General features: G+C 41.2%; 1 protein-coding gene and 1 long non-coding RNA gene across 11 annotated transcripts in view; both read left to right on the top strand.

Moving 5' to 3' along the window:
- The window catches only part of CREB5 (cAMP responsive element binding protein 5), a 262926-nt gene that overhangs the window by 106434 nt on the left and 139773 nt on the right, over positions 1-16719 (top strand). The gene's annotated exons all lie outside the window — the stretch shown is intronic.
- Positions 295-16719, top strand: part of LOC140648285 (uncharacterized) — a 39774-nt gene continuing 23349 nt past the window's right edge. Inside the window, exons 1-2 of the long non-coding RNA XR_012041162.1 lie at positions 295-397; positions 5892-5997. This is a non-coding gene — a long non-coding RNA (uncharacterized lncRNA). The remainder of the gene's footprint in view (positions 398-5891; positions 5998-16719) is intronic.

Raw genomic sequence — 16719 nt, 5'->3', positions numbered from 1 at the left:
TATTGAATGGTTTGACCTAACTCTGAGATTTCACGATGCCACTCTACGGTTTTGGTGTGGACCTTCCAGTGAAGTTTCTGGGTTCACTTTCCCGGTGGTGGCAGCTGTCTCCACTAAGTGAATTATGCCTGGGCGAAGGGCCGCTGCCTGGATGTCAGTTTTCACCAGCAATTACTTACACATGAAGAAAATAATGGAGACTTTTGCTTGTGTTACGAATGCTGGTACCTCTTAACTCCTGTTATTTCTATAAGTGCAGGATCTGTATATATTTTCTTTGTATTTAACAGTGGTAAACTGCAGTTGCGGAGAGGGGGAAGTGTAAATTATGTTAGCTGCTGTCAAAGTCTTTGGCACGCTCCTGGAAGCCCGTTTGCTGTCCGCGTCGGCATGAAAGGTAGATCGCATTGAAATTGGGTGCTTGCTTTATGTTGTTGCTGTTGCCTACCCCAGTTAAGGAGCTTTCCACCCACAGGAGATGACAGAATGGAAAAGATGGTGACCCTGCTTTAATATGTGCTCTTTCAAAGAAAAAGAAAAAAAAAAAAAGCTGGTAAATAATCCTTGCCCTGGCGAAGGGATGGCTGGAGTGCTGCAGCTGAGCACGGCCTGCCCCTTTGGGCAGGGATGGATGCGGTCTGGCTGAGATGCTGGCACTGGCAGGCTGCTGAGGGACCCGTGTCCAACCGCCCTTGGCTGGAGGGGAATTGAGTGGGAGAGTCATCACGCCTTCGGGGATGGGTGGGAGGGAGGGAGGGAGGAACAGCCTGCTAGCGAACACATGGTAAAAGGCTTCCACCTCTCAGCTTTGGAAAAGTCTTGAAAAGCAAAGTCCCATGTGTGTGGCATTCACATAGTAATGCACTAAGAAAGTACAAAAAATTTGGTTGGGACATAAATTAATACTGCTTTTGTAATGAACGTATGTGTTAAAACTTGTGTGGAGAGTTTGGAGAATAGCTAATGTAGCTCTAATAAATATCTCAGTGTTTTATTGAAGAAATGATTTGGAAGTCAACTTCTTCAGCTGGTTCTTAGTCCCAGTGAAGCTAGCAAAACTTTTATTGGTTTCAGCATAGCTAAGACTTCTCTGTTACACACTACATCCTTTTTTGTGGAGCAAGTTGCCATAATCAAATTTACCAAGACTATCCATTTTTGTGAGAGCTGAGCACTGGCATCTGCATTTTAAAAGGCAGTGCACCTAGAAAGAACATTTTGTGCTGAAAAAATGAATTTTTCTTTGGCAGCTTGGTTTAGCAGAATTACCACAATATTTTTTTTAAACTGGTCTCTTTCTGGTCTTTTCTTCAGAATGTGCTCTGTGAAACACAAAATAGCACAAGACACGATTTTCTGGGCTATGTCACTGGTCGAGAGAATTGTTTATCAGTTCTGACATAGGGGCATAGATATTTTCTTATATTTCTTCATCTTGCCCTAGACAGATTTCCCTGATCCTCCCCTGCTTTTCTTCTCTATTCATGTCTGCCCTTCCTCTCTAGCTTTTTTCCTTTGTTTTGTTCTTGTTGCTTCTTAAAAGGTTGATAAGTCTGAAAGTTAGAAGAGACAAAAATATGGGAATTAAACCATGTTATCCTGTGCAGAATGAAGCTAACTTATTGGTTTACATTTTGGAAAATGGAAGATGAATTCTGGAAAATTTATTAAATGGTGACTTTGATAAATGCTGGCAGATTTGGGAGCAAAATAAAAATGTATTTTAAAGAACCAAGGTTCCCCTAAAGAATTACTTTTGAACTGCAACGGAGTTTGCCACAGCTGACTTCTTCCTCTCAAATCATACTTCAGACCAACTCTTTCCCTTCCCCAAAGCCCAAGTCGAGGACTGGCTTTTGTGGTGTTTATTGTAGCATCAGGACCTCTGTCTGAAGATTGGGACGAAGCCAGTACAGCACTTCATTCTCCCCTGTTCACCGCCACTGCCCATTTAACACCGTTTCTCTAACCTTAACCATGCCCGCCGTTTTGCCTTGAAATCTCTAACTGGACACATTGGTTTTGGTTTGTGTCTTGCTTGTCAGAAGCTTGGATTCAAAAGAATTTTGTCATGGGCTGAAACTTGACAGAAAAAGGGGAGCAAGTGTAAAACGGTGTAAGATTTAAGTCAAAACTATTTTTGAGGCTGTAGCAAATTTATGTTTCACAGGGGCTTTTTCTCTCCAGACTTTTGCAGAGCTAGGTCCATGTCCAGGTCCGATGCAGCTGAAACCGGCTGTTTTCAATTTCAGGACATCCCGCCAGGACACTGTAAATACGTTGGGATGTGCAAACTTCACAGGTTCTGCTGACTTTGCAGCACTACTTACCTGCTTGCAGTGAAGCCCAAGCTGAAATAACTTACTGCCTCAGAGCTATATCCTACTCTTTTGCAAGAACTTAAGATGTACAAATTTACTTGTGAGTAGTCTCACTGCCTGAGGTCTTTCAAAACATTGCATTGAAGGATATTCTTGAGACGATGCTTTAGATTTTTAATTTCACTGGAAATTAATTGATTATATTTCTAAATAACTTATGAAAAGGAATTTACTTACGTCTACTGAGCCATAACCCTAATCCTGCATTTACCTAATTTGATGTTCTTGTAGTCACATCTACTTCCACATGAACAAACTTAATGCAGTTGAAATCACTGCGGCTAGAGAACTGAATTTAAATCAGTCAGCTCCTTAACTACCGTCCTTAAGCAGGGTATCTGCAGTAAAGACAAAGAAAGCAAAATCTTCTGCCTCCTGTTGCAAGGGAACTCCCTCTGACATGTCAGTGGGATTGGTACCTAAGTGTCCACGCTGACAGCCAGCTGCTGCAGAGCACGTTGCCTTGTGCCAGCAGCGCTTTCCTCCCTCTCTACTGTCCTTGCTTTTGTGATAGCTAAGGCAGGCTATCACTGTGCAGCATACCTTATTTCGCTCTATCGGTGCCAGCTCCATAGTGCTCTCTGACCTTTTCAGTCCTGATGTTTCTGAGCTGACAGCAGCTTAGGTCTAGCTTGTGCCAAGCTGGTTTTTTTTGTTCTGTGATGATGGACGAAACATGATGTAGCTCAGCCTCGTGCTGTGCTCCTCTCATCTGCACAGGGAATGACACTGAATTCGTCAGAGGTCTAAGAGTGTTGAATTGATTTGTAAATAATGGGAACAGTTATTAATAGCAATTAAATGCTTTCTTTCCTGCCATTCTGTGATCTTTTTTTTTTTTTCCCCTTTTTTCTCTGCTCAAAGCCAGAACTGGTAAACAAGTAAAATTGCAGGTTTCACTTTGTTCAAATTAAAATCCAGTACCTGAATTTAACTATCTTTAAGGGCTTGGTTGCCATATGAGATATTGCAGTTTACAGTGTCTACTGAATTTCTTTAAACAGAACCTGTCTTAAAATGAGACTTTTCTCCACTTGCCCTGCCCTCTGTCAGGAGCCCGACTGCAGAGCATCAGTGGAGGTTTAGTCTCCCGCAGGCAGCTGTTCCTGTTGCACCGTACCCTACCGTACCCATCAGCCCCAGCCCGCAGCCGCTGTGTGCCCCAGCCTACTGTTGGGGACTTCGGACTTGTGGGGTGGGACAGGGGTGCCGGGTTGGGTGCCGGTGGGTGGTGGCCGTGGGCAGAGAGGAGCAGACCGGCGGGGGGACGCCACTGCCAGTTGCAGAAGAGCTCCGTCATACAGCAGGAATCTCTGCCCTGGGTGACGGACAACGCTGATTAGAAGAAGTCTAAATGTCAACATTGTTCTGAACTGGTAACTGGAAATTTTCCAAGAGCATTTTAGACACGAGACTTTGGAGGTTTTCTCCTCCCAGGCTGCTTTCCCTCCTCCTCCTTCTCCTTCTCCTCCTCCTCCTCCTCCTTCCCCCACTAACCTCTGTAACTCATTCTGTCAAGTACTGAGTGCTGTCCCTTCAGACCTTCAGATAAATCCTTTACAGCAACAATTTTAAAAGCTGCCATAGCGTCTCTTTCTGTCTGTCTGTCTGTCTTTCCGTCTTGCCTTCCTCCTTACTAATTTATATGGTGGTGAGGGGAAGGTGGCCATGCGTGGAAGGTGGGGGTGGCGCAGAGCAGAGGGGTGAAAGCCGTGTTTTGACACATGTGGCTTTCCATTTTTGCAGAGGTCATTAGCAGTCTGCTTAGTGACCGCAAGTTGATTACAAACACCATGTAGCAGTGATGCTTTGCCAAAACGCTTGGAGAGGAGACCTGCGTTTTTGCTCCCCTTGTCTAATTTGTTTTAAAATATATTATTACTGAAAAGATTTAAAGAAAAATTTATTGCTTGCAAAGAGGGACCCAAATCCCCAGGGCAGAATAAATAAAATAAAAACATGAGAAGTGCATTTATAGTCCTCCTGAAAATAAGAGTGCAGTCTTAAAAAGGTTTCCTTAAAATGAAAAATGGATGACTGAGTCGCCAACTGCTACTAATCTAAAAGTTAGTGCTTTTGATAGTGATGGCTGTGCTGCTAACTCTTCGTTAGCCAGGGTATTTAGTTGTAGGATAAGAGGGCTTTATAGAACATTTGCTCCTCTGTGGTTTAGAAATCAGCCTGTATATGGAATAAGTGAGCAAAGATGGAACGTATTTTCCATTGCCCTAGTTATTCCTATGCATGTGTGTGTGTGTGTTGGTGTGCTTTTGCATGTGTGTGTGCACGCACTAATAGCTTTGTGGTGATGATGGAGATGATCAAGATGATACAGAATGGAAATACTGTGTGATTTTCTGGAGTCAGCCTTTTAGGACTCCCTTTAAATGGGAAAGGCAATGATTTCTGGAAAGCAGGTTTGCCAGCAGGCTGCAGTTAAGATCCTCAGACGGTATTTACTGCAGAAACGTACATTACTGTGATGTATTTGAATCTGGAAATAATTTTTCCCACAAGGGAGAAAACACCTTGTCATGAAATATATTGTATTTTACTTGTTTATTCAGTGTTACGTCTTTCTAATAAATTGTGGACTTAGCCTTGTTTGCATTTATGTTAGTGGAAGATTTTTGCTTGAATTCGATCTAGTAAGATCAACTTTATCTAGCTCTGATGCCCAGTGTGAGATTTATCTTACAAAGCTTGTACCAGCATTTCTGAGAGTCAGAAGCTGCAGCTCTTCCTCAAGCCATCAGCAGCAATGTGAGTCCCAGCAGCAAACCTGTAAAACTCTTTCTTCTCCTGCATTAGTTGCTGCTTTTTCAGCCTGTATCATACTTTGCTGAGGACTATATTCTCCACTGTCCAGTGGTCTCCGGGCAGCAGGAGCAGAGACATCGAGGTAGGATTACACCGGAGTTTTCCTCCAAGTCTTGCAGAGAAGCAATGCACGCCAGTGGGGGCAAGAGCTGGAAGAACCACATGGGCAGGACTTGCCAGATCCGTTTTTTAGGAGTGGCTGGCAACGGGGAAATGAGGCGTTCAAACTGATGAGGGTCTGGCTTGTACTCTAGAAAATGGGACTATTTTCTTCTAACTATGCTCTACTGAAGGGAGTACTGTTTTCTGCTCTTTCCTGGGAGAAGATCTAGGAGAAATCCCTGTTTTCTGTATTGTTTGTTGAGCTGTCCTCTCTGCAGGTGAAGTCAAGTCCTTCCCTGTGCCACTGTACACTTAAGTCACCTCACCATTTTTTTGTCAATTGATGACACGGTGTTGACCCAATGAATGGCTTGTGCCCCAGGGCAATTTCTTAATACTATTAATAATAATCCTTTATGCAAAATTTATATTTTTTAAATTGAAAGTGCCAATAGCAATTAAGCAAACCTCTCATTAGGAATTGCAGTGGCGTAAAGCCTTGGAAACAACAGAAGGAGGACTCTTGGAGAGACTGTATGTACAGTATCATGCCAGCACCATTTGCTGATTTCAGTTATTTCTTCTCAGAGTAACGCTGGACATCCTTGGCAGAGTGACAGCGCAAGCCTTATTCGTTGAAACCCTTCCCAGCACCGCGGCCACGAGAACACCCCAAGTATTTTAAGTTAGCTACGTAGGTCCTATTCTTAACTATTCATCTCATCAGATACTTTTCTTATTAGAACTTGAGAGCCTTCCCTCTAAGGTAATGATGAAGTACGTTAAACCTCCGTGATCAAGTCCTAGCTTGTGCGTTCCTAATGTGTTATGACTGTGATGTGTGCAATAGCTGTGCTCCAGCCTTGCTCGGCCATGTGACATAATGGAGTTTTTAATTTCCTCCTTCCAGTCCCATCGCCTGTTTGCATGTAGGAAATTACTTTGTTTTTCATGTTAATTGATAGCATGACCTGTTTCAGCAATTCACCATCTCAAAGGTATGTCTGAGATCTCCAAATGACTCACCGACATAAATGCAGATGAGCTAAAGCCACTTGTGTTACAGAAGGGCCGAAAGCCAAAGCAGAGTATCTTGATATCTGAGATAGCCTTTTAGCCTGTAGGACCGTGAGCCTGTGGCCCGCTCTGTTAATGACCGCATTGAAGTCTAGTGGCAAATGGTAGGTTGTAAGAGGCAGCCTGCAGGAATAGTCATGTTAAATTCATGGCCTCTAGCTCACTTGATCAATTGCAAGCTGGTAGACGTTTATTTAAAATTTATGCCACATGAATGTCTGAGGTAATAGGTGAATACTGTAAAGGGTTTATTTAAAAGAATATTTGACCAGTAGGGTCTTTGGAGATCAAATATTTCATTTTCAAGGGTGTCCTGAGTATTCGAAGAGGAGGAGGGGGAAGTAAAGAGGGATTTGGATAATGCGAAATACCACAGAAAGCAAGATTTTCCAAGGAAAACACCAGGAAGCTTGGTATGAGCATTTAATGTATGCTGGAGTTTTTAAAAGGAAACATTAATGGTGAAACATGCCCTCAAAGGACAAGCCAGCAATAAATTTTGTGTCACAAAATTACCTGTCAGTGAGATTATGTTTAAATAACGTAGAATTGTTCCTGCTTCTTGAGGGGTTGGGAGAAACTTCACGGGAGAGTGTTCAAAGTATTCAGAATTATGTGCACAAATCCCATTAACAATAATGGGATTTGTGTGTTCAACCCTGCTCAAATGGCATTGAAAAATGCGGCTGTTGGTTGTTCTTCCCCAAAGCATAGACATAGCAAGGGAGCAATGAAATCCAAAATGTTTTCTCTCAAGATTTTTTTTTTAATTACCTTCCAGACCCAGAGTATCTCACTAGCAGCCTGTGTGTACTGCATCATGATTAAAGCCTACAGGCAATTCTCCTTTTCCCTTGGTCAGGGGTGGGGTGGGAAATAACAGCAACAACAAAAAGTCCCACCAAACAGATCTGAAATGTCAGTGTTCCCATTATCTGTGACGATGGGGAACATTATTGCATAAAAATTCAGCAGGACAGTGAGCATTTTGAATGAGTGGACTCCAGTAAAATGGTTTTGATGTGGGTTTTGTTTTTTTTCCCTAATGTCCTTGCTTAAAAAATCGAGGTCTGTGTTTTGATGTATTGTAGATGAGACTGAGTCCTTGTAAATTAGAGAATAGTATAGGGCAGAGAATGCTCTGAAGGTGGAAGGCAGAGGAAGAAGGGAGAAAAATATACAATTAAGACTTAAATATGACTGAACATGTTGCCATGGGATTTGATCTTATCCTATTTACAAGAGAAAACTTATGACTCATGGGTGCTAAATGATCGAGCCATTACTCATTTATGGAGTAAAAAAAATGGATACCTTTTATGGGATTTTTATAAATAATGATTACTTCCCCATATTTGTGAATACTGAGCAAAGACATGCTGCAGTCATAAAGCTCTCTGCACGCTCGGCTTCTGTGCAGACTTTTTGAGAAGTATTTAGCATTAACTGATTGTTTCTCTCTTCAGAGTTTTATTCTCCATGGTGTTCTGCTCATTGCCTGTGCCGAGTTGTAACCCTTATTTCACAAATCACAGAGGGAAAGCAGGACAGGTTTTGCCAAAATCCAGATAGCCGACACCTAAAGACCCTGTTAGCGCAGTTCAGGATGGACGTGTAAAAGGTATCTTTTTAACTATTTTCTTCCCATCTAAGCCTGGGAGGGCTCTGCAGGGTTCCAGCACTGCCAGTTGCCAGTGGTCTCTGGCGGTGGTCATGATGCTGCTTACCACGTACTTTTCCCTAGTGAAGACTTTTCGGCTGTGCCTGAGGAGCTTAAAAGACATTATCCTGGCCCTGCACCCTTTCGGGACACTCTTGACTTGTGGGTTATCACCCTGTGGCTATCTGGTCCAGCTTTAGTGCTGTTTCTTCTGCTGGTCAGTGTTAGGTACAGTTAATGCTTTCTTTTATCACTAGCACTGTCCTCACAGGGTTATTAAAGGGTAAACAGTATAATCTGGTTTTGAACTCTGGCTCTTTGCCCTAGGAGGGATCCATGCGTTTATCTTGGTGTATGTAAAGCGTTAACCTTTTGTACTGCTAACCTTCCTATATGGGTTTGAAGAAGTGCATCTACCCATTAATAGGAAAGAGATATCTGCATATCAGATTAGAATCTGATTCAGTGAGAGAGAAATCTGTTTAAGAGCTTGGATAATGTAGACAGTCTCAGAAAAATGAATCTTTTAAAAAGTTTTGTTGTGTGACAGCTGGGCAGACATATTAGGAAGATGGATTTTTTGAGTGGAGCAATTGTATTTTTTAATTTTATTGTATGTGCAGTCACATTTCTCCTTGGGTGGGTAGTAATTTTATGATGGCCCACAACTGGCTTCTGACTGAGCTCAAGATCAAGAGTGTTCTGGATCCTAGAGGCCAAGCCAAATTATAAACTTTGCATTTGAAGTTATGCATGTTTTCCTGGGAGAGCGTGTGTGAAGAGGAAAGGATGTGGGAGCAATGAATGCTACATTCAAATCTTGGGTTACAGTCTACCTATGTCTTTCCCATTGTGTTTGCGTATCCATTTTCTTCATATCCACGAAAGTATCTCTCGCTGAAAATCAGACAGACGTTTTACAAAGGATTCATGGATGTGAATTATTGAAGCAGCTGGCCATAGTATGGAGATATGTTTCCAAGCCTTTACTTTATCCTCTGGAGAGAAGAAACAATTGGAATAGATGTATAAAATCAGTATGCTCGTACAACAGAGACATCCCATGGATGTAGACATGAGAAAACCCTTGATCCCATTAATTCCCACCACCCGCCTAGTTGTACGTAGGTGCACAGGGTGTATTTTTAGGTAAATTGACACTGGATGCCAGAAGAAAGCAGCCTCTACTTTGTTGTTAATTCTGTTTCTGTGCCAAACTGTGTAAGTGTTTGTGGGAGATTATGGCTTTTAACGTACTGGGCAATAAAACCTAGTATTTGACTTGGTATGATTCTAGCTGGCCTATGACATCCTAAGCGTTACAACAACATTCACACATTTTAGTGGTTGCTTCAACTCCTACAACCAGTCAACGAGAGCTACATGCTGCCCTTGACAGAGTGAAACTGTCCCAGCTAAAAATGAGAATTAGGCATTTATCTTTTCCCCTCGTTTCTGTATATATACCTGTATGATTGAATTGCAAGCTGTGGAGAATCCTTTGAAGTAAATGGAAATTACTACTTATGGGAAACAATGTACAAAATACAATACATTTGTAGAAAAAAAGAGAGAGAATACTTGCAGCCTGTCTTGAATAGAAGACATACAAAACATTCACACAGACTTTCCTGCAATTTTACTCTCAGAAGCCTGTCAACATCGCGTTTTCTTCCATGGGACATATCTATTACCAGCTCTGTGTTTTTTGCTATGCTAGGTCAGAAAATGGCCACTACTCAAGTGGAGCTTGTCACACTTAACGCTTGTAGCACTTAGATGGTGTACTGTCCTTAGACAAGTCGATGCTGCTGATAGTTCCGTGTTGGAGGTGTCATCCTGTTCTGTCACCATGGCAGGTCTGACCCATTTATCTTATGTGCACCAGAGGGGTGCACATGGCCTTTCCGAACACAGGAGTCTAGGGGAGCTGCGGGGTCTGGGTGAGCAGTTAGGTGACAGGAGCATGTGGGATGGTTTTTAGGAAACAATGTGGGAATCGGTTGCAATGTGGGAGCTGAGGGGGCCCAGCCTTTGCATGGAGGAGCATCGCATTGTGCGAGCTGTGGGATGTCTCCATTAGTGTGACTTGGAGATGACATCCAAAACCCACTTGAGCTCAAGGGGTTTTATCAGGACAGAAAGTACTGAGGGAGCCCCTTGTTTGTTGTTGGCAGGACATCACCATATCCATGTCATCTGTAGATCAGAGGTGCTGAGAAATTGTTCCTTAGCAAATGCTTTTTAGTTCTAGTATTCTTTTATTGGCACTACCCAGTGCTCAAAGAGCCTTTTCTTAAGTAAAATAAGCATTAAAACTTCACACATGCTTTAACTTGAGGATGTGGAGAGAATTCTGGATGGCCTCATTGTTCCTGTCAGCGAAGCCAATAAACTATTATCCAAACCCTTCTTCTGCTTTGGTGTCATACAAGGAAATCAGCCAAACTGCTGGACTTATCTGGCCTGTGTTGGGTGTCAGATATGAACAAAATCTTAATGCCAGCTACCAGAGTCATATCTCGTATCTGCTCTCAACAAGTTAGATCAAGAAAGCTGGTGGTTTTTTTAATCACTCTGGTCTGTGCAAGTGAACTAATGTTAATTGCGTTCTGGATGGCTGTTGGACATCACAGCTGTAACAACAAAAAGTAAGATTTTCTTTTTAACATCATACTTCAAAAGTTAAATTAAAAATTCTCTTGCAAAAATAAGTCTGTAATAAATAGAGTATGCATCAATAAATGTACCAAGGAAGGGCAGTCTGCACCTGATATAATAAAAGTATTTCTCACAAAAACTCTGTTCAAAGAAGTGTAGCATTTAATCGTGATTGGTGACTTCTGTACAGAATTTTAGAATTCACCTATGGGATGGAATTTCTGTTATATTAATGTCCCATTTACACCATTTTGGCTTCATAAAAGGTACATAAATATATATGAAAATCTGGCCTATAGAACACTTTGTGTTCTGAGAACAATTCTTTATTAAATTTTACAGGTTGCCACAGTTTTTAGGTCCCTTTATGTAGAACTTAGAAGTTTTAATAATTGTTGGTGTAAATATGGTAGGCACCTGTTGCTTTAATTCACAATGAAGCATTAAACACTTCTCATTGTATAATTACACTTAAGTTTATGCTTAATTTATGCTGACAACAGCACAGAAAGATGCTGATTTATCCTGCAAACACTTGGCAGCATTCAAACTATATTTAACCAAAATCCTGCTGGCCTGTCTGACAGAGGTGATTCTTATGGCAAACTTCTTTTAGGTTGTAAATACTTAACATGCAGTAAAATCACTGCCTGATTTGAGAATTGCACTTGAGAGGAAGGTATCTGACCTTGCACTAAGTTGGTGTTTTAAGCTAGCTTTTGTTTTCTCTCTCTCTTTTGGTCCCCCCTTGTGGTTTTCTAAATACTTGTATATAGCTCTTCAACTGCAGACAATAATATTCCAGTTTATAGTCTTTGAAAAACACTCTGGATTTAAGCCTACGGGTCATATATATGAACAATTGTCTATGTTGCATGAAGTTTCCAATACCCTTATTTATTGAGAAAATATATTTTTTCTTGTAACTGAACACATCAAGGTATATTATTTTTAAGATAGTAATATATTAAATACTGTGCAACAGTCTGCTGTGAACAAACTGCAGATATTTGTGTCATGTGATCTGAAAAATATCTTTGTGGAGTTAATGGGCTGGTTTGGATTCTGAAAGTACACACGATTCTGCAAACTGAACCTGAATGAGCTAGCACCTTTTAATCAAGAGTCACAGAGTAGCCACATGCAATAATCACTCTTTTCTGGTAATTATCAGGGGTACTATGATGTCTCCTATAACAGTAATAAATACTATATCATGATAAACAAAGATACAGTTTTGATTTGTTGTAGAAACAAGACGTGCCTTGATAACAGAAATGACTTCTCAGGTGTCACAAGATTTGGTTTCCATTTATTAACCTAATAAAGCTGAAGAACTGTTGCCTCTTAATACTGGTATTGCCTGTGTAAGTGGTAAAAATGGAAATGCCTGATTTCTGCTCCTTGTATCGGAATGATTGCCACAGGAAAGGTATAAAAAGTTGTGAGGTTCTGCAAGCATGAACTGGGTTATACATCTTCTGCTGACCTCTTCGTGTGCTTGAAATCCTGCTTACGCACATTACTGCCCATATTGAACAGGGATTATTCAAGACAGGAGAGGGAAATCTTTCACAGTCTAGAAGCCAAGAAATAAAGTAAAGGATGATGAGGAGCCGTAGGCTGGTGTCAAAATTGGAGAGATTGCCCCCTCTGTGTCTCCTGCCTCATACATGCACCTCTGTGCTTGTTATGTTGCAACTCCTGCCACAGCATCGCTTCTGTTTATTGCTGTATCTTCAGCTCTAACTAAATTTAAATAACTTTTGATTTATTAGTTATTATTCTTACTTATCATTATTGTTATCTTTTTCTACCATTGCTGCATTTTCATGACAGAAGAGCAAGACATTGCTCAGAGGTGCTGGTTTTCCTCCCACACTTAAGGATTTCTCTGTCCTTCCTCCCTCTCCTCCATGTCCCCAGATTATTACGCTGAGAAAACTTCTCTATTCTGTCTACAGAGATAGCCTTTAGTTCAGGGTAAGGTTTACTTCATAACCTAAAAATGGCTCTTACTCCTTGATCTGACTCACTGTGTTACAGTACAGTCACTTATAGATCAATTTATTTTTAGAATCTCAAAGAAGCAGATTCTATGGGGAGCATTTGTTTCTGATCAAGAGATGGCTCCAAACTGAAATATGCTGCTGGAAGGAATATCCTTTCAACTTGATCCTTAATATAAGGACTCTCTGACAGTTGTTTCATGCCTTTTGAATGTCTGTTGCACCCTTCTGCAAACTTTTTTTGATCAGCTTAAGGAAAAAAATGGGCAAATGTAGACACTCGCATGTCTTGTGAGGCATGCATGTGAGTTTTTGTTTGCTGCTTTTCTTCCTAGATACAAGGTAATTTCTTTGGGGGTGGAAGGTTTTGCTCTTATCTGCTCTCTGAATTTTCTTTTTTAAGAGGGGAGATGGGTGTGGGGGGAAAGAATTTGAATCAAAAACCACATTGTCATAGAGCTGCACTCAGCGTTTAGCAGTTTTGAAGGTGGTTTTCTTTGTTTTTCCACTCAAAAGTGGAAGGGTCGGGAGCACTGCGATGCACTCTGTGCTCACTCAGTCCTAGCTGGCAGAAGTGGTTAATAAATGCTTCTTTGTACATTACCTGACCTTTTGTGGTTTTTGGAAGGACAGTAAATACCGTAGAGAGTTTGTATTGATGTATTGTCACTACTACCTGGCATATTCCCCTTAATATTCCATTTATTTTTTTTTGCTTTAATTTTTGTCTTTTGCATTTTTTAAGAAGTTAATAATGAGAAGATGTTAGCATGCATGGTAAAGTAACAGTATGCTGTTACTGCCAAAAAAGGAGGGAGTCCCTGGACCTACCTACTGCAGACTTCTAACATTCAGCCAAGCCCCATCCAGATGCTGATACGTGCTTGGATGTTTCTGTCTGCTGGATCCCATACAGGCAATGACACTATCATGCCTTGCAGCAGATCCACTGGGGGGAAAAAACATGTACACATCTAATAAAAAAAAAACCCAACCCTAACCCTGAGTACAGCCCTGTGATGCTCACTCTATTTTAGCTGTAGGCGTCATGCTGTTGAAGGGTGTGAGGAATGCTTTAACAGTATTTAGTAGTAGTGTTCTTCTGGAAGGGCACCTGCTTGCTGCAGGTGAAGTTGTTGTTATCCTAGGCTGTATTACTTACAATGAGAGTTACTACAGAAGTAAAATGTAAGGATAACTTCTTGTATCCTGGTGGCGTATCTAATTATTATTCTCACAAGTTAATGTTAGATTTAAAATGTTATTCTCGATATGCTAAGAGGATAACAGCAAGACAATCTAATTTTACCTCTTCTTGTGGAAACTATTGCTTCAGCTTTGGCCTGCGAACACTTTTTTAATACCAGGGAGACACTGAAGGATCAACAGCCTGAGCTTGCCGTAACTGGTAAATAATTTTTTTTTTTTTTAGAGGAATAACAAAGACAACAGTTTGTCTTTTCTTTTTTGAAGAAAGAAATAGAAGGGGAAGGAAAAGAAGGAAGCAAAACCAGCCATGCCTTTTCCTCATGAACAGAAGTGCAGAGACATATTTGTCTGATAAATATGACTTTTGAAAGCAATTGTTTTCCTTAGGAAAGAAAGGGAACAAAACACCTGCAAAAAGTTTGCTTACAGGTTTTCCTTTAAGCATGTGAGGGAGAGCACATATGGATTTGCATTCATGTATACTAGCATTTTGCAATCCCTCTGGCTCTCACAGAAACTATTCCCTTCTAGTTGTCCTGGTATTAAGTACCTGAATGTTTGGATCGAGGACCATGCTGGGGGCTGCCACGTGCTGACAAGCGGTCGGTGAGGTTAGAATGAAGCACTTGGGCATCACACAACACGTGCTCCGCAGATAACCCAGGAGGAATTTTGGCTGAGTTAAGGTTGTCCTTAGGCCATCCCTATAGCTTACTCCCTATACTCTTTTCAGCTAATTGTAAGAGATAATGCTCTCTCCAGGCTTTTAGTCTTTTTGTCTATCCCCACAAGAGAATCTAATTAATGCCTATTATATCATTGCCTCTGTGAGAAGTCATTTAAATGAGGCTATCATTCTGCTGTCCAGCTGTTACTGATGCAAGCTGAATTTGAATTGACAGCAGAGCCCGAGAGGAGCTGTTTATCTCTTTACCAGTTTCTGATGCATCACTTTAAAAGTGTGTATGGTGATACATAGGGTTCCCAAATCTATATTTAAGGACTTGACTTTCAAAGGAGGTGAACACCTGCAGCTTTCATTGAGTTGTGTTGAAATCGTAAGTGATGCCTCTGCAGATCAGGCCTGCTGGAATTCTTGAAACGGGATTTCAGCTGTGTGCTCCGTGGGCAAACTACATCCAGGGATCCTTCTTGATCACCATTGCCTCTCACATACACCAGCAGGCCTACCACAACCCCCTCCTTCCCTCCACACAATTAAAAATGGGAACTGAGATCCCTCAACAAGCAATTCAGCTTCCCCTTCAGATGACTAAAGCTTCCTTGATGCAATGGTTGTCACTCATAGAGTAGTGTGACCACCTTCCTTCCTGCCCACACTTCATTAAGGCCTCCTGTCACATACTACGCTAATTTTTGAGTTACAAGGAAAATCACAGAGGTTTAAGGAGGTCAGGGCTATAAGCCAGCAACTGTAGTAAATTTAAGTCTAAACAAGGGCAATGGAAAGGACATCCACTAGGATGTGAGAAATAACTGAGCAAGGGAGAGCTCTTTGAAGTTTGAAACAAGTTAATGTATTTCCAAGGTTGCCCATATTTTGGGCTGTAGGCAGTGGGAGGTGGGAATGGAGGAAAGGGAAGGGCAGGAAGCTTGTGAATTCTTTAAAGAAGATTTTGTTCTTTCCTAGACTGTGGTGTTTTTCAATGGTCAAAATTCAGTTACCACCTATGTGCTAGTGCTTCAAGCATATGTCATTTATCCTTGTCTTTTGCACAGATCCATTTGATAATATTTGTGATCCTTTTCTGTCTGTGATGTACTTCTAGAGTATCACTAATAAGCTTTGGGACTTGCTTAGGAAAAACATCCTTTAACATCTTCAAACTATGGACAGCTTTTGAGGTGGTGGTTGAGTCTTGTTACTCTGGCTGTGATCTAAAGCCTGTTGAAGTGAATGGGAGTCTTTCCACTTACTTCAATAGGCTTTAGATCTGTATCCCTCCCTGTAAGTGAAGCTAAGTCTAAAACATTGAATATTTGGAAGAAGGCAGCAACACAGCTTACATTTCCTGACTCTGGAGTTTCCTTTATGTTGTTCTCAGGTCAAAAATTGTCTTCAAATTCTGTCTCTGCAATGTTTATTCCCACAAAAGGAGATAAAGGTCTTTGTTCCTCTAGAAGTCCCTAGATGACTAGATTGAACAAACAGAGCAGTAATGTTCTCACTGTTTTCCATCACCTACTAAAGTGCAGAACCTTCTCCCTCCCCCAGCATTTCCATTTCCTCTACTTCCTGTCTTTGCAGATTGGGTAACAAATGCTGAATATTTCCTGAAGTTGACTAATGACAGGACATTGATGTCTGCAGCTGAGCAGTCTGGCTAGTGCTGGGCTGAATTCTTGACTGAAAGGAGGTGCTACGGCTGTGTTTATGCAGCCACCCCTCAGTATGCTTCTGTCTTTTTAATACCTTTAGGGTATTGTATCAGCCTAGTCTAAGCACCCTGTGGCAAGCATACTTCAAATGACTTTTAATTTATTGCAGTATTATTATTGCCTTAACAAAAAGATTATGACAGGCTGAATTGAGATACAGTACTGTGATTATAAGTCCTTTTTCACATGTTCTGCTCAACAAAGACCATTAATGATTGGGAAAATCCATTATTTGAAATGAACGGCCTTTAAAAGTAAGAGGAAAAGAGGATAAGATCTTCCACAAGTGGAAATTCGTTTGGGTTTGGTTTACACAAAGCTAGGTTATGCACCCCCAAAATTAAGAATGTTTAGAACTGGGTTTCTTAGGTCTCCCAGCTATCTTTTATGAGAGTATAAC

This window comes from Ciconia boyciana, chromosome 2 (genome assembly GCF_034638445.1).
Source record: "Ciconia boyciana chromosome 2, ASM3463844v1, whole genome shotgun sequence".
NCBI lineage: Eukaryota > Metazoa > Chordata > Aves > Ciconiiformes > Ciconiidae > Ciconia > Ciconia boyciana.
This window is presented reverse-complemented; position numbering and strand designations above follow the sequence as displayed.